This window comes from Kogia breviceps, chromosome 13 (assembly GCF_026419965.1).
Source record: "Kogia breviceps isolate mKogBre1 chromosome 13, mKogBre1 haplotype 1, whole genome shotgun sequence".
Classification (NCBI taxonomy): Eukaryota; Metazoa; Chordata; class Mammalia; order Artiodactyla; family Physeteridae; genus Kogia; species Kogia breviceps.
In genome coordinates, this window is record NC_081322.1 from 62,006,668 (window position 1) to 62,025,385 (window position 18,718).

The 18,718-nt window shown below is 38.4% G+C and overlaps 1 pseudogene; it reads left to right on the forward strand.

Annotated features, from left to right (window-relative positions):
* The window catches only part of LOC131767818 (small ribosomal subunit protein uS2B-like), a 28,256-nt pseudogene that overhangs the window by 6,344 nt on the left and 3,194 nt on the right, over positions 1-18,718 (forward strand).

The following is an 18,718-nucleotide window of genomic DNA, read 5'->3' on the forward strand; positions in this document are numbered from 1 at the left end:
ATATAAACAATATGTAACAAAAACAAAACCCCTATGTAGAGTTGAGTGGAAGAGCATGTAAACTGTTCCTTTAACCCTATAATTCTGATTCCTTGATTTCTACTTTGATAATGAAAGGTAAACAGTTGTGCAAAGAAATACAGCTATTTCTTTTATCTTAACATTTTGCTCTCCTATGCGATTCCCAAACTGCTTCATTTTTTTGTTTTACCCGCACCACGGGGCATGGAGAACTTCCCTGACCAGGGATCGAACCCACACCCCCGTCCCTCAACCTGCTTCATGTTTTTTGTTTTCTGGGTTTTTTTAAGAATTAATTTTTGGCTGCGTTGGGTCTTTGTTGCTGTACACGGGCTTTCTTGTTGCAGTGAGCGTGGGCTTCTTATTGCAGTGGCTTCTGTTGCAGAGCACGGGCTCTAGGCGCGTGGGCTTCAGTAGTTGTGGTTTGCAGGCTCCAGAGTTACAGGTTCAGTAGTTGTGGCGCACGGGCTTAGTTGCTCCGTGGCATGTGGGATCTTCCCGGACCAGGGCTCGAACCTGTGTCCCCTGCATTGGCAGGTGGATTCTTAATCACTGTGCTGCCAGGGAAGCCCAGGCTGCTTCATGTTTGATTTTAGTCCTTTGAAGAGGCCCTACCAGGAAGGGGCTCTTATGTAATTCCGGGCTCTATTTAAGACTAATCATTTAGTGTAAAAAAAAAATTCTATAATAACTACATGATTACCTTTCAAAGTTAGTTTATTGGTAAATGATACAAAATTTAGGGAATTAAAACAAATGATTAGATTTCTTAATAACACAAGTGATAGTCTTTAATACTATCATCTAAAGTAATCATTAATGGTGATTGTGGTAAATTACTTTCTAGAGTTAGTAGTATCATTACTGGTTGTGTTATTTTCTAGAAGTAACTGGCCTGACCAAAATGTGGCCTTGCTACTTTCTTGCTGTATTTTTGGAGAAGATGCTCTCTTGCCCAGAAAGAATTGGGCCGGGAGTTTAAGCCTGAAGTGACGAGTCGCCCATTGCACTCTACTAGCAGTTAGAATCTGAATTTTTCGGTTGGAAGGACCTGAAAAATGATCTCATTTGGTTCCCTCATTTTCCATCTGAGAAGGCAGAGCCTCCACACCCCAGGATATGCTCCAGGCAGACTTGGACATGTGGGTAAACTGATTATAGGAGTTTTCATTTTGTTGAAGATTAAAATATTCTATATTTAATATATGTGGAAGGAATAATATACTTTGTAAATTGATATGGGTGTGTTGGTGAAGAATATCAGGGATGAGGACTTAAATATACTATGAGTCCAGAAACACTTTTTAGTGCATGAAAAATAAGCTAACAAGGGCAATTTATTGGCTTCCACAAGAGGTGTGTACAGATGTGGAAGAATGTTTATACAAAGCCAAAGTACACAAGCATCATCTCCCACAGGCCATCATTTGCACTGTGCACTTTGAGTTTGTGCAGTGTTTTCCTGATCTGTACTTGTTCCATTAATTTAGGGCACCAACAGTGATGTAGAACGATGAAGTCTCCAGAACTAGGGATCTACCACAGAACCCTTGTTGGGCCCCTAATACACAGGTGAACTAGCAGATCCGAGGATGTGTCTTCAAAGAGAAGGGAAGACGAGGGGAGGCATTTGTCCATAAGAGCGTGCTTTGAAGAAAACCTGTCTCAAAGTGAATAATAGTTGTGTTTTACAAAAGATTGCAGTAGTACTTTGCCTTGCCATTAAAGTTAGTAAATTAATGTTAATTTTCAGAAGCAGTTATAAATAACTTTAAAGGAGTATCGTTATCTATAGTTGGTTGGTAGAATTGGACTTCTTAAAAATAATCCTGGATTAGGTATCCTATTGTGTTGGCAGAGAAGAGCCTGCTTCTTAAAGATCTCTTTAAGATGAATGAGCGTAAGATGCAGATTCCCAACCTAGACTACAGTGCAGTTCCTATGCACAAAAATCTGGGGAGATAATTGCGTTAACACGCCAGTGTTACTGATTTAGAGTTGATTCCAAGAGCAGAAGAAAAACTTTTTGGAGATATGGATTTCTGGTGGATATGTTTTCAGATTCTGACATTGAGAGATGGAAAGAGCCTTTTGAAAAGTTCCTTTATTTTCTTGTATGTGTGCTTCAGTAAAATTCCAAAGGAAGACTTAATTTCTGTTGTTAGCTTTTGTCTTCCACTTACTTGCTTTTTTTTTTTTTTTTTTTTTTTTTTTTTTTTTTTTTTTTTTTTTTTTGCGGTACGCGGGCCTATCACTATTGTGGCCTCTCCCGTTGCGGAGCACAGGCTCCGGACGCGCAGACCCAGCGGCCATGGCTCACGGACCCAGCCGCTCCGCGGCATGTGGGATCCTCCCGGACCGGGGCACGAACCCGTGTCCCCTGCATCGGCAGGCGGACTCGCAACCACTGCGCCACCAGGGAAGCCCCCACTTACTTGCTTTTTAAAAAAATAATAATTATATTTATTTTTGGCTGTGTTGGGTCTTCGTTGGTGTGCACGGGCTTTCTCTAGTTGCGGTGAGTGGGGGCTACTCTTCGTTGTGGTGTGCGGACTTCTCATTGCGGTGGCTTCTCTTGTTGCAGAGCATGGGCTCTAGGGTGCGTGGGCTTCAGTAGTTGTGGCACGTGGGCTCAGTAGTTCTGGCTCACGGGCTCTAGAGCTCAGGCTCAGTAGTTGTGGTGCACGGACTTAGTTGCTCTGTGGCATGTGGGATCTTCCCGGACCAGGGCTCAAATCCGTGTCCCCTGCATTGGCAGGCAGATTCTTAACCACTGCGCCACCAGGGAAGCCCTTCCTTGCTTCTTTTTGAGTGTTTCTAAATTTGGATTCATTGGAGAGAAATCAATTTCCTGAAAATGCTTTTGCTAATATTAAAATTTAACATATATGATTGTTCTTTTTAATGTTTTAAAATGTTTTATTTGTATATGTTTAAAATGTTGTAGTTTAATGTTTTAAAATATTTTATTGTACAAAATAGATCATTACAATTTAGGTAATATGAAAACAGTATTCAGAAAAGTCAACTACCAGTTTAATGATTAAAGACTTCAAAACTTCTCTGGAATAACTTCTGTCTAAAACAAACCAAATTTAAAATTATGGTGTTGCCATCTTGATTAAAATTGGTTTTAATTTACTGGTTTAAAAAACCTTTATAATAAAGAGCGAACAATCTCTAGTTGTTAGTTTTATCCAACACCACTTTGTGTTCCTTTTGGGGGTCATTTCAGTACATTCTGTGCAGTGAACAGGAGAGGGCAGCATGACCTCAGCTGTTGGAAAAGCAGTGCAAACCAGTCTTTCTGAACAGAGAAGACTGGGAGCTGATGAAGAGCAGAGTTATAGCAGCAGGTGCTGCAGCATGTCTATCAAGCGGGATACACAGGAAACAAATGTGAAATAAAACCGTTTAATGCCTCTGAATGCTGTGGATTTTTACGCGTATTTTCCAGAGTAATAGCCCCTTCCCTTGTAAAAATGAAATGGGTCAGATGTTGAGATTTTTATGGGATTTAGAAAGCTGTACATGCCTAACAAAGAACTTGGCTCCACAGCTGTGGGTTTTCTAATCTCTATATTTTTAATGGAGTAGTAATTTTCTAATAATACTAGACACTCATCTTCCTTATTTCTTCTCAAATTTCTGAACCAATTTTAATAATAATAAGTAACCAGATCTCAGGTCAGTAAAAGTACATATATGCACCTGAACTGCTACTGTCTGTTTTGTTGTAGTATTAGTGCAGGAGAGAAAAGGTTAGATTGGTATATCCATGGATCTCAAGGTCTTAAGACCTCAGCTTCTGTTTAGCATCCAGTTTGGTACCTCTCCTTGAGGAGGCAGCTTCCAGGGAATACAAACCTGCAGTGTGCAACCTGGATATATTTTGCTGGAATGTGTGTGTGTGTGTGTGTGTAAGTAAATTTACGTATGTGTATAAAGAACTTGTATTCTTTCTTAAGGAAATTTAACCAGCTATTGGAAAAGTTCCTGGAGAATCAACATGTATTGGCTTTAAGAAAAAAGAGGAGAAAATGAAGGCCTAAATATGAAAGTTTTCTTGCTGCTTATGTTAGGTCTTTACCTTGGTTAGGAAAGAAAAGATTCAAAGGATTATTTTAAATTGACGAGTTGCATTCCAGCCTCAACTTTTCACTTAAAAATTCTATATTCTTAGAAGTCTAGTTTAGGAGATAATTCCCAAAAATCTTACCTCTAAAATATGGATTTCTGTTGCTCATTTTCATTAACTTTTGAGCTTTAATTTCCTCATGTCTGCATATAATCTGCTTTGGGCAATGCTTGCTGTTCCCTCCCACACCCCACCAATTTGAGAAACCAACCCTTTTGGTAATGGCATAAATTTGACTTTTGTGCATTGAACAGAACATTTTTAATATGCTCACTCTTCCCATTAAAAAATCCTGGGTTAACAAATGCATAATACAGCATTTATGGATTCAGCAGAGATCCAAAGGTGAACCTGAAATTTCATCTACCGCTTGACAGCTTATATCCCTGGCAGGGTTACTACATCAGAAATAATGACTTGAGTGTGAATTTGAATGAATGAAAAACATAGATGTAGAATCGTAATGAAGTCAAGAGGTTTATCCTGGCCACCATACATAGTAGGGAGGGAATATCTAATTTTAAAACCCATTTCACCTTTTTTCAGTATGCTAAGTCTCATTAAATAATTGTGAATAAAGACACTGGTACTAATTTTCATCCCTTTGACATACTAAGGATTTTCAGATGGGATTCAACAGGTTTTTGGTGTGTCTGTAGGGCCGACCGCTGGGCATCAGATTGGTTAGTATAGGTTGTTATAGTGTCCGTACCAATTCCCTTAAAAAGGGGATGGCAGTGGTGTGTGTGCGCGCGCGCACACACACGTAGTGGTTGTTCAGCCCACACTGGCCTTTATAGTCGGGTGAGTGGGTGGGGTCCTTGGGTGTGAATCCTGGCTTTGCCAGTTAGTAATTGTGAGACCCTAGAAAAGTCATTTAGCTTATTTATTTATTTTTAAATTTATTTATTTATGTCTGCGTTGGGTCTTCAGTTGTGTACATTTATGTCTGTTCAGACTCCTGTTCTTGGCTTCAGCTCTCAGCTGTGGCTTTGTGCCTCCATAGATAGCATGTTCATTTAAGAGCATTGGTTGTGGCCATTTGGAGCTTTTATCCTGAACAATATTTCCCAAACAGGAAACTTTTGCACTGTGTTAACATACTGGATGTTTAATACAATGTGTTCATTTTAATTCTGTAGAATCTCTTTGTTGTTTTTACCTAAGAAACAAAATGAGTTTAAGTATGTTGAAAATCTAGGTCTTCTTACTTGAAAGCTCTTTGATTTTGGGTCCTTTGTGCTTTCTTACGACTACATTTTAGGTCTTTGAGCAATGAGGTCAGATAATCATTCTTTCCCTGCCCTTCATTCTGGTTGCCCATTTGCACTGCCCATGTTAGCTTATAGATTGCATACTTAATTTCTTGAACTTGAAGGTAGGAAACACTCTTCTTCTGTGCTTTCCCTAATGCCTAATAAGATGTTTTGTTCAAATGGTGCTTAAAAAATGAGGACATGAACGTGAACTGTATATTTTGTGCATTAGGGGATGTAAGCACTGCCAAGGCTCCTGGAAAGATGATGACTGAATACTATGATAGGGAATGTGTATGGTACAGATGAGCACACAGTCTTTTTCCCATTATAATTTCGGCAGATTTAGAAAAGAAATTAAACAGCTACTTTACATATTGAGTAGATAACATGTTTCTCCAAGGGGTGATATGGGCTGAAAAGAGTAAGTTTGGTTAAGTGTAGAGGCAAGATGTAGAAGGAATATTTAAGGGAAGCTGTGGGTTTTAAGAAATCTGAATTTTAAAGCTAATGTGAGCTGCTGCCATCTTATGGTATTTCTGCCAAGATTGAGTCTTTCTATTACACTGGCAGGGCCCTGGCTTTGACAGTAGGACAGTTCTTATATTTTTAGAAATCAAAAAGAATTGAATGTATCAGTTATAATTGTTTTGTCCTTGTCCCCAGCACCTTTCATTCTCACCTAGCAAAACCCCCACCCTGGATAATACAGTACTCCTCTTGGTCCATCCCTGTACCCACATAGCTAAACACCATCACAGAACAGCACACAACCAAACCAACTAGTTTCATGTTGAATATGGATGCAGGTAAGAGGTTAGAAATTGTGGTGGCAACTTGGTGTAATTCTTCCTGATTGTTTCTGTTTTATCTCATTGAAATAAGAAAGCAAGGTTACCAGCTAGAATCAGCATGAGGGGAGGAGGTGATGAAGATTTGAGGTGAGAGGCCGAGTGAATGGGCAAAGCATGTGATCCCACATCCCCTTCAGATACGGTCCCAATTTCTCAATTCCCAGTACAACAAAACTACCCAGAAGAGTTGTCTCTATTCTCCGTCTTCAGTACTGCTTCCAGTTAATCTGAAAACCACTCCAATCAGGTAATCACTCAAAATTCCCCTGAAACGTCTCTTGTCAAGGTCACTGGTGAATTACATGCTGTTAAACTTAATGGTCAATTCTCAGTCCTTAACTTTTTTTCAGTAACATTTGATAGTTGACCACTCCCTCCTCTGAAGTACTTTCTGATCTTCTGTTTTTTACTACTTCATTGGCTCTCCCTTCTTGGTCTGCATTACTAATTCTTAATCCTGTCTCTGACCCAGTCTTGGAGAACTCAGCTTTCATTCCCTGGATCTCTTCTAATCCACATCCGCTCTCTTGGTCTCATCCATATAGATGTGGAGGGCTTCCAATTTATATCTCCGTCACAGACCTTAACTCCAAAAGCATTTACCCAGCTGCTCGCTTGACATCTCTACTTGGATATGTAACAGGCTTCTTTAACCAAACTTCTGATATTTCCTCAAAAATCTTACTCTGCTCATGATTCCTGCCCATTGCAGGAAATCACGACTTTATCCTCTTAATTGCTCAGGATAAAAACTTGTAATCATCAAGCTTGCCTTCTCTCTCCTGTATACTCCACATTCAGTTCTGTCAGAAGATACAGTCAACATGTGGTCATCTCTTATCCCTTGTAGAAAATAGAGCAGCCAGATGTCACATGGTCCAAATCCATGCTGATCATCACAAAGGTAGGAACATGAATTAGGATACATTTTGGAGAAGTTGATAGACCGATGTTGCCTTTTCCTCAATATCAAGCTCCAGCCAGTCAAATGTTCACAGAAAGGTGATGATAACTCACTTTTTCTATGTCTTTGGCATCTATGCTCTCCAACCTTAATATCTCCCTCATTGTTAAATTTATTTAGCATGTCCTATGATTGCATGATATTAATTTGTAAATAGGATTAACAGGCCGCCACCCGTTCACCTGTGTCGAAATAGCTCTAAAGGAGAAGACATCTGCGGAGGATAAATGAGAGGCACTTACATGGCCAGAGGAACCTAAAATAAATGGAAAAAAAAAAACCTGAGACGCTGCAGAACTTGGGAAGCAATTTTATATCAGTTCTACAAAGTTAGAGGGAAATTCGGGAGAAAATCTCTTTCACCTGTGATGGGGACAGCAGCAGGCTGGGCACTTCGGGGATCAGTAGGTATAGTTTTTCAAATACGTGTGTATTGGTCTTGTGTTTGTATTTGCAGGTATGCACAGTGCTCATAGACTGGACATAAAGAACAAATTGTGCTTTATTATGGGACTTTCCTGGTGGTCCAGTGATTTAAGACTCTTGGCTTCCACTGCAGGGGGCACGGGTTCAATCCCTGGTTGGGGAACTGAGATCTCGCATGCCATAAATAAATACAAATTTTTTTTTTTTAATTAAAAAGAACAAATTGTTCTTTATTATAATTTTAACTTAGTACTGCACCTAACAAAGGGCTTTACATATTAAAAATGCAAGCACTAGTTGAATGAATAAAAATCTGAAAAAAGCATCAACTACAGCATGTTAATAAATTAACACTTATTCTCAGTGTAATGTTTTGCATATTTAACTGATTCCTGTCTTGATTGAATCTGTTAATTGAAAATAGTCAATTAATAGTCAATAATCTAACCTATCCAAGAGATACATTGAGATACATACCTGTTTTCTTAGCTAAAAGTTAATTGCTGTGATTTCAAACACCTTTTGGATCTATCCCTAAAGAAGTTACAGAAAAATCTATTCATTTGTTAATCATTAATTATACAGCCATTGTGACTTAGGTGTATAAATATACAAACTAGATGCTCATGTTGTCAAGTTACTGCTGATTTATAACTTGGATCCTGAGTTTCCTTGGCCACTTCTAACTTGAGCAAAGTATAGATGACAGCAGTGAAAATCCAGTGCCTCTATTGGATGAACAAGTAAAAGATGTGTCTCCAAATGGAGGATCAATAACATCATTTTATGTATTTATGATTTGGCATGTTAAAGAATTCAGTTTTAAATTGAATTGTTAGAACTTTATCATTGCCTCTGTGGTTGCTCCAAAAGCTGAGTTTGTGCCATCTGAAGTCACTAGGTAAGAGGAAAATGAACAAATGTATTTCACTTATTAGATTCATATGTAAATTGAGTGCAGTTGTAGGCTTCAGATGAAACACTTGGCTCCTATAGAATTCTTTACATACTGCATAATAAAAGTCTGCAATATGATACCTCACACATCCCCATTAACCTCTGACATGGGATTTGTTCTATTCTGATTGTTTTTTCATTGATACAAGTGTTTGGTGAGGAATTAAGGAGCTTTCCTTCACAAATGTTTTGTTTGATTTACAGCATTTTTGGCTGTGATAGTCCTGGTTAGAATACTTTACTGTTGAAATCTTAAAAAAAAAAATTAGTTAAATTCCCAAAGGATAAATGTGCATCAGTTCTATGTTAAGCTCTTTGTTCAGATTTATGGTTTCAGCCTCCAAAATGTGTTTTCACTAACATTATAGCGTGATAGATGAAAAAGTGTGTGCACGGCTTAAAACATTTGGAAATGCTTCTATAACTTACTTTTATACTGGGCAGTTTACTTTTTCCATAAAGGTATTTCTGTTCCATACTCTACTGTCGCACAGGTTTCTGAAAGGTGAACATGAATTCTGTAGGAATTCTATTTTTGGACTTAAAAACTGGAGTTGTGTGGTAGACAGTTTTTACTCTTGTCTAATTGAATTCTCCAACTTTTCGCCTTCTTGCTTACACAGACATCAGTTTTATTTGTTTTCCCTTGAATATTTATGTGTGCTTCCTTCACTTAAAGTACAAAAACCTCCCAGTTAGAGTTGTGTCATATTCATCCTTCATTTTTCATGCTCCTTTTTGACTTCTCTAATCACCTTCTTTCCGCAATCACTTAGTAGTTGTGAACCATCAAAATGTAGTACCATCACCAAGGCAGCGTACATCACTAAGATATTTACCGCTTTACACCCCGGATCTGTTCTTCCCAATGTGGCTGCCGGTAGCCCTAGGTGGCTGTTGAGCACTTGCAGTGGGGCTGCAAGTCCAAATTGAGATGTGCTGAGTGTGAAACACACCCTGGATTTCAAAGACTTAGTACAAATAAAAAGGACGTAAAATATCTTATTAATAATTTTTATGTTGATTACATGTTGAAAGATGTTGAGCTTATTGAGTTAAATAAAATGTCTTATTAAGAAGTTTTCTTTTTTAAATGAGGCTACTAGAAAATCCTTTTGAAAATGTAGCTACCAGAAAATGTGGCTTGCATTATATTTAGATTAGACAGTACTGCTCAACATCAGTTTTTCTCAAACCTGGTTACCTATCAGAAGCATCTAGGAAACTTAAAAAAAACCCACAGTTTCCTGGGTCCTACCCCAGACCTACGATTTCCAAATACTGTACATGGGTCTTAGGAATCTACTTTTAGAAAGCTCTCCTGACAGTTTTGAGGATGCCAGTTAGTAGAGCAACGCTTGTAAACTTCTATTCCAAATGCCCCTCTTTTGCTACCTCAGGGCAACACTTTTTGGCCTGGATCTCATGTATTACAGGAAACGCTATTATTTTATGTGACTGAATATGGTGTGGGTAAATCAAAAACAAGTCCCTACCTACTTGCTGAAGTAGTTTCCTTTCCCTAATGTATTTAAATTTAGAATTCTGAAAAGTGGCTTAGTGAGTAAGGGTATTTGAATAATGCTATATCTAATTCAGTTGGGACCAGCGATGGTCATTTACTTTTCTTTTTTTGTTTTTAAGACTTTTAAATTATTTTTTTAAGAGTAGTTTTAGATACACAGCAAAACTGAGAGGAAGGGACATAAATATCCCATATACTCCCTGCCCACACACATGCATTGCGTCCCCCGCTTTCAGTATCCCTCACCAGAGTGATGCATTTGTTACAATTAATTGATGAACCTATAATGACATGTCATCATCACCCAAATCCATAGTTTAACTTAAAGAGTTCACTCTTGGTGTTGTATTTTTTTTTTGCGGTACGCGGGCCTCTCACTGCTGTGGCCTCTCCCGTTGCGGAGCACAGGCTCCAGACGCGCAGGCCCAGCGGCCACGGCTCGGCCCCAGCCGCTCCGCGGCACTCGGGATCTTCCCGGACCGGGGCATGAACCCGCGCCCCGCGCATCGGCAGGCGGACTCCCAACCACTGTGCCACCAGGGAAGCCCTATTGTTTGCTTTCAAAAATAGCAACTGGGTGTGCGGTGGGAATGATATATTCATACACCAAACATTTTATTTTAACTTAAAAAATATGTACAGACATTCCATTGTCAATCTTTTGATGTAGGGCCAGAGTGTTTTCTTGACATACTGGTCTGCTGATTAGAGCTCTCCAGTATCTTTCTTTCACAAGCAACATCCAAAATGCCTTCTTTACAATTTCCACTTCTATTTCTTTAAAATGTAGAATGATCTTAAATATACATATGAGGCCAATCTACGTGCAGTACTTTCTAGATTATTGCTATCTTTTCCCCTAACCTGTAGTTTTGTCACTTAATTAGGCAGAAATCGTTTTACTACTTATCTTTCCAAAGCATTTCACTTAGCTTCCACAGAGATAACAACTCTTTGTTTTTGCTCTTATGCTTTATAAGTTTACATAATATTTATTAAATTACAAAATTCTAATAACTATTACAGTGGTCACAATCGAGTTTGGCAATAAATTTATGTGGCTTTTGTTAAGCATAAAACTCAATGTACAGGTTTCCGAGATGTAGGCTGCGGTCGAGAGCATTCAGAGTGCTGTGGGCATCAGTCTATATGCTTAACAGAAGGAATGGATATTATGGTGAATTAATCTGGCAAATCAGTTAATGGAAGGTCATTAGAGAAGTTCTACTATAAAAACAATGGTATTAACAATAGTAATAGTAACTGATATTTATTGTACACTTACTATGTGCCAGACACAAACACATATATATATATTATCATACCTCACTTCCACTCACAAACATCCTTTGAGGCATGATTTATAATTAGCCTCCTTTTACGCTGGAGGGAATTGAGACTTCCAGAGGTTAAGTCACTTAAGGTCATACAGTTTTAAGTTTGGAGATAAAATTCAAACCCAAGTCAGCCTGATTCCAGAGTCAGTGACCAACTTTTAGCTTCAAAAGCCTAACCTTGGCGAGAGGGTTCATGCTGTCCCTTTCTGGAGATCTCACTTGGTCTGACATTGATCTATAGCACTGGATCAAAGGCAGAGACTCTGCAAAGCAAGCAGTCACCATAACAAATAACTTGCATGTGTGTCTTAGATCAGAGGACAACTCTATAAACGTTTTTTAGAATATGATGAAGCATCATGTAATTAATATATCTAATGTCTTAAACCAATGAGTAGATTTGGGTATTTTGAAGCAAATTTTGCTGAGAATATTATTTGAGCTAGAGCCCAGGCTTCAAGGAGATAAATTCTTATCCTCATTTCTGGACAGTCTATCCTGGGATCCCAAAACGAGGTATTTATCATGCTGTCTCCTTTGTGGTGCTTTTCTTCGGTGTGATAAATGTGGCTTCCTGGAAAGGCTGCTTTATGCCAGCCTTGAGGCAGAACACTTTTAGCTCAAAGAAAAATAAACTGGCTTCAGAAAAAAAAAAATCATTGTCAACCTTTTAATCCTTCCTTTTCCATCTTCTTTTTCCTGACTGTGGTACCACGCATAGTTCAGTCTTCAGGGATCCATTGTTCATTTCTGGAAGAGCGTCAGGTGACCCACACGTGCACTTTGAGTGCCTTTTACATGCTTTGTCACACCCATATTTGTACGTGATAATCAATCACGCGTGGACCAGTCAGCTACAACACTGCCCCGGGTTATCTCTGCCCCCACCACCATTTTCCTCCCCCAGAACAGCAGGGTGGATAGCTTTGCCAAGGTGTCATTTGGTAACAGAAGATTTTTTCCAAGGTGTTTTCCAGGGAGCTGTGGAGCACACAGCGATCTGCACCTATTTTCTTGTCTTTGCAAGCGAGTAATAGCATTTACTTTCTTTGAAGTATAATTATGCCCGAAGAAGTCACTCTATTAATTTGGTGGTTCTAGATTTTCTGAGACTTTACTTTTGAACCTGCCACCCTGGAAATCCTTTTTTCTAATGATAATTTTGATCCGGCAAAGAAAAAAGCAAGCTGTGTAGCTTCTTTTTTGCACTGGTAAGAGTAATCAGAATTATCCTGTAAAGTTTTCAGTTCATAAAAACTTGCCAGGGAAGTGAGCAACTTTGTTTGTGCCTTCAACTCAGTTGGACATAGACTGGCTGTGCCGTGTCATTTGAAGTTAAAAATTTCTGAGTGCCAGAAAATAAGCAGCTGCCACAAGTAGGTCCAAAGGGAATAAAAATACTGAAATTTCTCTTCTTTCAAGTCTGTTTCTGGGTGTCTGTGAGACAGTATTAAACATCAGTTTCATTTAATTTCAAAAACGTTAGCTTTATGGTTAAATAGCCGTCATGATGAAAAGAAATTCTGTCATTGTTTTTCGCATTTCAGGGCTGGAAATCAAATTGAATATCAAGAGTGGATGGGAAGTTTGCACATAGCTTTATAGATGGACAAACTCAAACAATTTTCAGAGGGCACCAGAATTTGAATAATGGCTCACATGTGTTTTGTAAAATAAATGCTGCTTGTGTAGTAGACCAGCAGCCCTCAAAACAGTGGTCCCTGAACCAGCATATTAGGGTCACCTTCATCTGAGGAAGGCAAATTCTCAAGCACCACCCAAATCTTATGGCAAAAACCCTGGGGAATTCCCTGGCAGTCCAGTGGTTAGGACTCAGTGCTTTCGCTGCCGGGGCCGGGTTCGATCCCTGGTGGGTGAACTAAGATCCCACAAGCTGTGCAACGCAGCCAAAAGAAAAAAAAAACAAAAACAAAAAACAAAAAACAAAAACCGAAAAACCTCTGGGGGTGGAGTCTAGTGATCTGAGTTTAAACAATCCCTCCAAGTGATTCTGTATACTAATGTTTGAGAACCACCGCTGTACACAATTATTTTATTTGGAAGGAAATTTTGGCATCCTCTCTCCAAACTCGTCATTTAATAGGTAAAGATTTGAGGCTCAGAAAAGTTATATAGTTCATCTAAGGTGGTGTTTCAAGTTGCAAGAAACAAAGTCAAACAATGATTTAGTTAATGGACATTTTGTGTGGTGTCACTGATACCAAGTCTTAGAATCTATTGTGTGGACTCTGGCATCTTTTCCACTGTCTCTGTTATTTCTAATACTTCTGACTAAAGAATGACCTTCTCTTCTCTCTACCTCATGGCTTCTGCTTACATCTTTTATTGCCTAACTGCTTTTGCTTAATGCCTTTCCTTTCCATTGGTAGTTTTGGTTTGTTTTGTCTTGTTTTTCAGGTTCTGCATAGTTCACGGCCTGTATCCCACTCTGTGTATTACTATTTAAAGTCCCTAAGAGAGATGATCTGGTAAACATTATAGAGTTCTTCCATTAGGCAGAGCTCTAGTGCCAGACCATCTCATTCATTCATTCACTCAACAACTGTTTACTGGGATTTTGTGTCTTTCATTATTCTGGACTTTGGAGACACAACAAAGAAGATAAACAAAATATTCAGGTCTCCACAGCTCTTAAATCTTAGTTGGGAGGCTGGACAGAAAATAGACAAAGAATAAATATTTACAAGTCCACAATCTTTTATCTGCAATTCTGAAATTCAAAAAGCTCTTCAAACTGAAAGGTATTTCCTAACTCAGTTGGCAGCAAAACCTGACCTGACTTGAACTTCTCTGGCAGCAGAACGTGACCTGGGGAAAGATGAAGCTATTTGTAGTCTTTGTTTATCCCTCTTGGTATGAATTCCTGTGAGCTGCACTGAAGAAATGTTAATGTTTGCTTATGAGGAGCTGTCACAGAACTTGATGGGAGTATGCCATAAAGCCTTCCTAAAAATTCTAAAACAATTAAATTTGGAAGCACAGATGGTCCCAAAGGTTTTGGGTAAGGGATACATACCTGTAATCAGGGTTGCTAAGCACTATGAAGAAAAATTATCAAGGAAAAAGAATGAGAGACAAACACGGAATGCTATGTAGATTATAAACATTAATGATTGTTGTTGTCCACAGCATGCATCCAACTCTGGGAGCGCTCACTAATGTGCAGGGAATGTCATCACCAGTACAAGACAGAGGGGCTTTTGCAAATAAGTCATGCAAAAAGAACATGCTAATTTCAAAACTTCTAATCCATTCCCACCAAGTAATTCCTTAAATACAGTGGAAAATATTAAAATTATGGCCTGATGTAGTAGGACATTAATGCTTTTAAAGCATGTAGAGTCCAAGGAGATGGATTTAAATGATGCCCTTCCCTAGTGAGGGCATACGTATGTTTAGATAAATGATGACTAAGTGGATTAATTAGTGACATGGAGAAGAGATTATAAAGAGCAAGGGAATTTGAATTACCCCTCTGTGTGTGTGGTCCAATCTAAGCAAATTTGTGACCTTTTTTTTACACGCAGAAATAGCATATGGAAATCTATGCGATGTTAGTGATAGCATCAGTCTTGCCAACTTCAAATTCTGTGCCACTGTTTAAATTTTTTTCTCATACTACATGCAATACAGTCTCCACCTGCTAGGAAGTATTGTTACTAAGCTGTTATCAACATGTTTCAAAATATAAGTGCTGTTGACTCTATTGCCTTTCCTTATTATTTTATCTTAAGTGTATAATTTGTAACCATATCTAATGTGCACTGTACTGTGTCATAAGCCCAGAATAAACTTAATGAATATTAAAGGATGGATATGCATCTTGTCATAGGCTGCATTTAAACTTTTAAGTGATTTCTGGCTTTTTAATCTCTAAAAATTTTAAATAAAAAGTTATGTTTGGCAAAGGATCATGCATTGAGATCTACAAAATCACAGTGCTGGGTGAAAAGTTAAGAATTTCTTCATCATCCCCCTTGGCACATGATCACACGGTCTCTGCTTGGACACTCGAAGTAGTAATACTCAACCAACTCTATTTCTTTTTTACCACTTCGTTTTTGCTCTATGTGGAGTAAAATATATTAGCAAAAGTGCTCTGTTGTGTTTTCTGAAGTTACAGAGACTGGTCTGCTCTTCCAAGTTTTGCTATATCTCACCATAGTCTATCATCATCTTTTCTTTGCCAAGTTGTCAAGAAAATTAGTTTGTGTAACTTTTCTTCATAGCTCATGGTTTCTAAACCGATTTGTCTCCAGTAGACACTTATTTTGTATTGTCTATTTAAAGATGTAGCACCCAGCTCCAGGCATTTAGTGCTGTTCTGATCCACATAGAATAGAATGACACTAAAAGTTTCCTAACTCTGGAACCATACTGTTATTTCACAGTCCTGTTATATATTTTCTTATTTATGTTCTCACTCAGAGCTGTTGTCTTTGGCACTTGCCTGGCACTTCGCTTGGGCTGCTCTGTATTTTAGATTTTTTTTTACATCCTATCCTACAGATTCATGCTTGTTGGTATAAATGGTGGGCAGAAATCAGCCAATTTACTAGTACGTTGGTAGGTTGATGTGATGCTACACCCAGGAATAGTTCCAGATTAGCTGGAAAAACAGATTACATTCATTGGAATTTTAAAAGCAGGATTTTCATTCTGTTTTAGATTTTGAGGGATAATCCAATAGTTAACCTTGCTGTTCACAATATTCTCATTACTGTGTACCCTACATTTATTGATTTCAGAAAGTGTTGGTGGGGATCCATGTTCAAGATATTAAGCCCTGAACTAACAAGTAATAGCTTCAAGTAGTGTTGACGCCTAAAAAGTTTTCCGAGGGAAAAAAAAAAAAAACCCTACCTTATCTTTGTGTTTGTTTCCTAGAATTGACCATAAGGATGTTAGAGGGTCTTTTTTTGAACTTATGTGGTTAAAAGAATGAGTTACAGTGTTGATTACAGATCTTCATTGCAGACCCTCGGTTTATGAGGTTAGCAAGTGATTTATAATGTTGACTATAGGTCAGATTGTCCTTGAGAAAGCTGTGCTTTCAACACCACAGGATTAAAAGGAAGAACCGAAAGGAAAAACAGTATATTAAAAACGACTCTCCTCCCAGCTCCTATTCTCAAACCCCACTCTCCCCAATATCCTGGTTTATAAACCAGTGGAAAATTGATGCTGGTGACTGATGGTCTTTGCCTCCATGTGCTGACTTCCTTCCCTACTGTTTTACTTTTCCCAAGCTTCTCCGTCTGTGCTCATAACTTTCACTCATGCTGGTTCTATCAGGATTATTAAACTGGCTGGGTCCTGCTTTGTGGTCTCTTCGAAAGGAAACTCATAGCTACAGCCAAAGACAATGGAAGAAATGTCACTTTCCTGGTTTTAGCACCACATTGCTAAGGGAGTTACACTGTGTCATGGTTACCTGACTTCCAAGACCTCACTCATGGATGTAACCCTCAGGAAATATCAATAAAGGCAAGAATCCAAGAAAGCCATATTCAACTCCCTGAAGGGAGTTATATTTTTAAGATAGTAAACTTTGAAATGTTTTATGTATGATCCTTTTAAACATAACTGATTTCCTGATTATAGAGAGTGAAGTGGCCAAAAACATAAAAATACAGAAGATAATAGTTTGGAAAAACTGCCATTTAAGTATTCATACTGACTGGATGTGGCAATAATGTATACTGCATATTTTTTCATAAATTAATTAGACATTTATTTTAGATTTTAAATGTTCTTTTATTCCAACCGCTTCCCTCGTCCCAGAGTTTTCAAGTTGACAAAAACTTTCTTAATTGTACCTCTACCTAACATGGATAATTTAGAAATTAGAAATTCTAATTCATCTGGTATAGAACCAAGTTACCAACATAAATGCGTGATATTATCTTTCAGAAAAAATTATTCTCCCGGGAAAATACCTATTGACAATGATAAAACTGCCCAGATTTTATTCTTTTTTTTTTTTTTTTTTTTTTTTTTTTGCGGTATGCGGGCCTCACACTGTTGTGGCCTCTCCCGTTGCGGAGCACAGGCTCCAGATGCGCAGGCTCCGCGGCCATGGCTCACGGGCCCAGCCGCTCCGCGGCATGTGTGATCTTCCCGGATCGGGGCAAGAACCCGCATCCCCTGCATCGGCAGGCAGAATCTCAACCACTGCGCCACCAGGGAAGCCCCAGATTTTATTCTTATAGTAGGTAATATAATCAGAAGATTTGGGGGAGTCAAGTCCTTAATAAATGTAAAATATTTCTTTGGAGGAGTCTATTGACGAATTATAAGGATCTTGAAATGTGCCCCTCTGTACAAATAGGCTGTATTTCCACTGAACTTGCCTAATGACCTTGTAAACTAAAAAAATCTCCAAAGTCGAGTGGTTTTTTCATTGTCACTAACAATAAGTAGATAAAACTTCAGTCACATAAGAACTCCTTAAGTGTATATATGTTTTTCATTATCATAATTTGCTTTTTAAAAGGCATATCTATATTAAATGTATGTGTGAAACAGAATTGCCTTCTGGAAAGAGCTAACCAAATACTTATGGAAAGAGCTAACCAAATAAGTGTAGGCCAGAGATGATCTTGAGGTGTGAACTCTGGATGATAGAGGACATTACAGGAAAAGCCAATCACCAGAGAGCTAGAGTGGCAGTTGGAATTATTGTTAATTGTCCCTCCTAGCAGTTTTTAGTTTCTCTGATTCATTAAGTAACAGAGTGAAAATTTTTATTTTGATCAGGGAAAAAAGATCTGTGGCAACTCAAACATGGGCTAGATTTCAGTTAATCTCTGCTCTGTGAACAATTAACTCATTAAAAGCAGTGAACAGGATTATAATAGAAACGTGTGCTTTAGCATCAGACTAAAAATCTTGCAGCTATTGAAATGAATCTTTCCAGATAGTCACCATGTTACTTACAAGTCTTCCCTAGTCTTTTCATCCAACTGGAATTTTTCACTTAGAACTCAACACTTTTCTTTCTTCCTAGTTCTAGTTCTGAAAGCAATACAACCCATTCTTAAAACCAAAACCAAAACCAAAACCAAAAAAAAAAAAAAAAAAACCAAACTTCTATAGTTTTGATACTTGCTTATGCCAGTGTAATGTACGCATTTTGTTTACTCCTAACATTCAAGTTCTCTATGTAGATCAGCTGTGCTCTTTTCCATCATTGCCTTAGATTCCAGTTCTGGGTGGC